Consider the following 6,601-nt stretch of genomic DNA (forward strand, 5'->3'; position numbering starts at 1 on the left):
ATTAACCTTTTGAATATGGCATTAATTTCTATTCTCTCCAAATTGAGCTTTTGTGATTATGTCAACATCATTTTTGCTTTTGGAGTTTCTTTCGAAAAAGGATTTGTTGTAGTCACTTATTATCCATCTTGTACTATCACTTTTTTTCTTTTTTTTTAGGATTTACTAGAACTTTTTGACTAAGACTCTCTCTCTCTCTCTCTCAAATGATTGGAGAGGAGAAGATGGAAGAATATTCCAATTCACAAGGCAAAAGGATGAAGAAGCTGCAAAATGAAAGAGATGGTCACATTTACTATGCTTGAATTCTTACTGTTCATAAAATAAGCTTTATATATGCATTTAAGTAGCACGAAAATATACTTAGAGAAATTAAAATTGTAACAAATCTATTGCTATTGCATTGAGTAAATTAATGTTCTACCAAAAAAAAATTTTTTTTTGAGTAAATTAATGTCATACTCTTGAGAAGGCGTTTGAAAAAATTGAGACAATTAAAGATAAGTAATTACATATCGATATTGCACTTTGACTTGTAATTCTTTTATCTTAATAAATGAAAATTAAGTGGGATACTCATTCTATTATGAAACTTCCATAAATTATTTATTATTTCATATATATGAATGGATTTAATGATTAATTAGACTCATTAACAGTTTTTTTTAATATTATTTATTAATATTTATATATATATATTTTTTTATTATATATAATCATGAAATTGTTCTTTGAGTCTGATCAATATGTTAACAATCCCATCGTCATAACTAATACCAAATAGATTATTGTCACATGGGATTGTCTATTTTTTGTCCAATACCTTTTAATTTAAAATTTTATATGAATAGCTTTGTAATTTCTGATAAAATGTGTAACTTTATTTGAAATGAAACTTAAGGTGGTTAGATTCTCATATTGTATTCTAGGTCGGGAACACATTCTGGAATACCAAAAAATCCATTTGGTATGAGTTTTCGTTCTTAAATCTTGGAATGTGCTAAAAGATGATGAGGCATGTTCTAGAATTGGTTTTTAATCCATTATTTGTTCATGTTCTATAGTAAGAGCACTCTTGACTTTTCTAGTGTGGGAGTGGCAAGGGAGAGCAAGAAAAAACAGGAGTGGTGATATTGTTTTGTGACTATGGATTATAGAGTAGAGAAATTCCTAAGTTTCTTCGATTCACCATCTTAATCAAAATTGTTTCATCGAGAAAATCAAGCATGGTTTATCACCCCCTAAAGGAAAAGGTAGTTTTCATTTTCTTTCCCTTCTAGAGAGTAGAGAGCTTTTACTGCGTTGATCTTAATCATTAGACGCACATTTTCCTATTATTGATTGGTTAGTGTAACAGTCTTGCAGGTTGATCTATAGCTCTACAAGTACAAGGAAGAGTATTGAAGGCTTGGTCTATGGCTACATGATAGCCACAAGACAATTTGCCAGTGTATACTCATTGAAGAAAATGAGAATGATAGTGAAGGTGGGCACGACCACAATAGCTGGTAAGCTAGAAAATAATCATCTTAATAACTCTTGGGCTTTGAAGTATGGATGCTTTTGAATTTGAAGGCCATAGAATGAGCGAGGGAGTTGAAATGAGGAATGTGAGTCCCTATCTCAATTTGGTTGATTTCTACACCATCACAGGCGATACAGTATAAAATGAGCAAAAACATTTGGTGACTAAAATTGGATGTGGTTAAATCATCGACTATGAATAAAGGACGCTGCTAACCTATTATCACTCATGTACTATGAACTTTTAAATAAAAATATAATGAAAATTTAGATACTTTAAAAAGTTAAGAAGGATGAAAGTTTACTTTATCGAGGGAATAAGAAAAGAAATTTCTGTGTCATTTTTTTTTTACATGTTTATATATGTGAGTTCAAGTAAAATAATCACATTGTACAGTATTAGGGGCAAAGTTTAATAATAAAAGTGTGAATCATTCTATTACTGAATTAAGTAAGGCTTGGTTTCCCAAGAGAGATGTGACAGCTTTGACCTTTGAATATAGAGAAGCTAGTGATAGGGTCTAGATCCAAAATGTCTATTAAAAAAAACCAATCTCAAGCTTGCCATTGATGATTACTAGCTATCATGTATAAACAAGACCTTTGCATCCTCTTTACAATCATTTGGTGTGGCTGTCATGGCAATCAATCTTTGTAAATCTAAAGATTCCTTTCACCCATATAGGGAGTGTGAACTCACACTACACATTAGAAAATGAATACTTGGGTAGGAAACCAGAAAAGAGAATTGGATAAAGTTTCTTTCCCAAAGTGGGGGGAGAAGAATCCTCTCACCATTGGTAATGTGATTATCTTTTAAAAATCATTTTCTTTAATTAAATTAAACTTTCTATTTTAGATATTTTTTAAATCAGACAATTTGGATTGTCTCATACGTCAAGTCTTTTTCGTATTCTTGAAAGATGTGACTCTAGTGATAAGTTAAACTTAGTATCATTGAAATTATGATCTTTAATAAGACAAAAATTATGATAAAATAATGATTGATTTATGTGTCTTTTCTTTCTTTTCTCAATTTTAAAAAATCTGAATTTTTTTTTCTTATTTTCCAAACATAGCCTTAATTTCTTTTCTTTCCAAACCAGCCTTTGACGATGCTCAGAAAATGGGATTTCTCATTGTCTTATTGCATTTCTTGGCCCTACAACTTGTTGCAAAACTCTCTCTCTCACTCATTCACCCACCTCTTAAAATAAGTTGTTAAGGGGAAAAAAAAAAAAAATCAAGTTCCAATTAACATTTTCCTGATCATAATTACATGGGGACAAAATCTCTTGCATTGATGCCACTACTTGTGGATGCTATCATTTTCTGACTGACTATAGAGAACCAAACAAAGGGTTAAAGAGCACCAGGTAAACATTTTCCTGATCATAATTGCATAGGGAGAAAAAATCTCATGCATTGAATTTTTTTTAACGAAGATCATGGATTGATGTCACTATTTTTTTTTTTTTTATATATAAATTTTTCTTAGACATGGCTAGTGCTGAAGCGTCCGCACGGACTAATAAGGGGAGGCGTAGAGACATCCAACTAGGAGGTTTAGGGTGGTCTTTTCACCACCCTTATATCTGGTGTAAGCCCTGTGACTAGGTAGAAATATTTTTTTCCATTTTTCTTAAAAATTTAAGGGAGAAGGATCTCTACCTAGTTGCGTGCTTATGGTGCCAATGAGCGAATGTAGAGACTCAACCACTAAAGCACAATGATCTTTTCATATGACCATATGTCTAGGTATAGGGATGCACGATCAGACAACATTTTTTTCCCCTAAATTTAATGAGACAAGCTACAGGAGGGTCTCATTATAACAATGACAAAGTAGACAATGCAGGTGGTCCCAGTGAATATTTGTGACTCAAGAGTGCATTTCCTTCACCTTCATTTCTTACCATGTGGACTGTCCATTGGATAACTCCAAACATTGACCACTAGAAATTCCTCGTTGGGCCACCCATTCAAGGGTATGTGGGTGACACACTTAGGTAGTTAGGCCATATGGAAATTATAACTATTGGATGTTGGGAAAATGGTCTTAACTGATCACATGTTGAAATTTGGATTCCAATCAAATTCATAGTCGAATTAATCTAATCTATTAATACTCCCATGTAACTATAAACCCTCTCATATATACCCATATGTCAAATTGAAAATCTATGCACCTTGTTGGAACTTAATAAAATTTTTAAACTTTATATTGTTAGCTGACGTCTAGGGAAGGAGGTCGTAGGATCAAGTCCTGTCATATTTGGATGTGTGTGGGTGGATGTGCATAGGAGTAGCTGACCCTTGGCACTACTAGCTTCTAGTAGGCTGGCCATTCGCCGACGATGCTCAGTAGGATAGAATAGCAAAAAAAAAAAAAAGAATTCTATGTAAACTGTAACTTGACTGGAAACATGGGATTTTAGGGTCTACATGTCCACTAAATTTTAGCCTCATACAATTTGTCAAGTGGCAAAAATAGGTTTGTGAACTAGAGATTTTTGGGTAAGTTGTGTTACTAATTCACCTTCTTTCATAAGTTCTTGCTAAACATTTTTTTTTTCCCATCTATGAGTTGTTGGAGAAATACAATGATAAACTAAGTATGCATAAAATAATTGTACACATAAGCAAAAAAGTCCACCACTAATGAACATACCAATATTTAACATAGAAAACCCTCCCAAGGTTAAAAGGAAAAACCATGGGATGTAGGCTCTCTTCGGTTGAATTTTGATTTTCGAATTTTAGAGTTAATTTTAACTTATGAGAATTTTTGGTATGATTTGTGACCTATTTTTGATAGAGTGTGTTATCATGCTGCAACAAAATGAGAGAGAGAGAGAGAGAGAGAGAGAGAGCCATTTTTCATTCTTTAAATGGAAAAAAGTAGACAAATGTTGGCATTTCATATGTATGTACAAGTGAATGTACTTCCAGAAGATCCATTCTACACTACATATATCCCTCCACGACTATTCCATTGATAGTAACTTCTTCTCCATTTTGGGCATAGTTTAAATATTGGATTAGAATCAAAATCGCAGGAGGCTTATTTTGACTTGAAATTGATAGATGTTGATTCCAATTTCTTCATTTACTAAGTCGATTGAGCTAGGTTGATTTTGGCCAGGTCCAACTAATTTGGGTTGATTTAAAAAAAAAAAAAAAAAATCGGATTGAAATTGATAGAGACCATTCCTATATTGGACTAGAATTGATAGAGGCCGATTCAAAGTTTTTAAACCTTGATTTTGAAATGATAAATAAATAAATCAATCAATAAATGTCAATGAACAGGTGTATAAAGAGATTGAAAACGATTTTTATTTTTATTTTTTAATTTTCAATTTTTGGGAGCAACTTTGAAGATTGAACAGCTATAGACTTCGAAGTGATTGGATTAAGATAATCAGCGTGACGAGTAAGTCAAATTTTCTGATTATTTTAAGAAAGCGATGGATGACTTTCTAAGATCACAGCTTTATATAGTAAAATAGAAATCTTTGTATTAGAGAATCTTTTTTTATTCTATTTTTTAATGGTAACGAGATACAAGCTTTGTAAAAATATAATTTTTTTACTGATATTTCCTTCACCCACGAGTCATTACGAATATTTGTACAGTTCATCTAAAATAACTTTCTCTTATAAAATTTTAGGGAGTGGATTCTCTAAGTGGGTATTTTAGAAGGAAATCTTGCACTTGAATATCACTAATATCATAATAAAATTTATTTTAATACTGATTTGGTGATCTCCAATGGTATAGAAATAATTATAAGGACAATAAAGAAAAGATATACAAAAGCAGTAGGACCTAGTTTTCCTTTATCAACTGTGAAGAGGAAAGAAGAATCCCTTAAATGTGAGTCATTATGATAATGTGATAAGCATCATTTTAGAGGGAAGGGTAATTTTGACTTCATCTAATAAGAGGCAAAATAATTATGACCATCCATCCACGGTTGAGGAAATCCTAATAAGGTAGATTGAAAAACTAAAAATAATCTGAAGGGAAAAAGAAACTCGAAAGGTCGCATGACCTTCGTGCTGGGTCATGACTAACACTGAGAGGATGGGTGAATCAGTGTGTCAAATTCTTTTTCATTATCCAGCTATATCACTTTAATAGATACACATACAATCTATCGATGTTATCCAGACTTGTCTCACAATCTCTACACTATAAATACTATCACGTATACATATGGATTTGGATTTTTGGACCGATTTTGCGAAAACCATCATAACTCTCTAATACGGATTTGGAATCAAAACGAAAGGGTATGGACCACAATTCGAAGCTCTACAAATTTCTAGAAAACCCTATCAACAAAATCGGCCATGAAAAAATATCAAAATGCCCCTAAACATTGCAGGTGCCATAACTTTTTCATCCGATATTGAAACAGGACGAAATTGGGTGTGTTGAAAAGCATTTTTTATGCTCGTATCATTACATGAAGGAGCTGTCTTCCAAAAAAATCATTTCAATGCCGAAAATGCTATGAGTGTAAATAGGCCAAATTTGTCACTTTTAACCCGGAAATCCACATCACCTACCATGGATGACCCAAATCACTTTAAACATTTCATACAACACTGCCATCTCATCGGAAAGACCGTACGATGCCACATCATCACTATCGGTCGCCTCTAACTAACAAGCTATGTCATCATCACTATGTGGCCAAAGTTGCCAATAATGATTACTAGAAAACAACACTTTTTGTGCCTAGACATAGAGGTGGGAAAATGACTGCCCTGCCCCTTATTAAAGGCTGAAATCATACCACTATTGATGCTTCCTCATGTGTTTTCATTGGCTCACATTGGCGTAAGGACCAAGCTGCTTTTTAGGGAATCCTCTCCCTAATCTAAAAGATGCATCTAAATTAATGAGGATCAGAAAAAGTGTAATTTCATATATTAATAAAGATTATAAAAATTCCACTAGTTATGAAAATAACTACTAATTATGTAAATGAAAGAGAAAAAAAATCAAATTTGATGTCAAAGACCACTTTAGAAAAACCTCAATCTGGTAAGTAAACACGCAAAC

This window comes from Macadamia integrifolia, chromosome 9 (genome assembly GCF_013358625.1).
Source record: "Macadamia integrifolia cultivar HAES 741 chromosome 9, SCU_Mint_v3, whole genome shotgun sequence".
In the NCBI taxonomy this organism is placed as follows: Eukaryota; Viridiplantae; Streptophyta; class Magnoliopsida; order Proteales; family Proteaceae; genus Macadamia; species Macadamia integrifolia.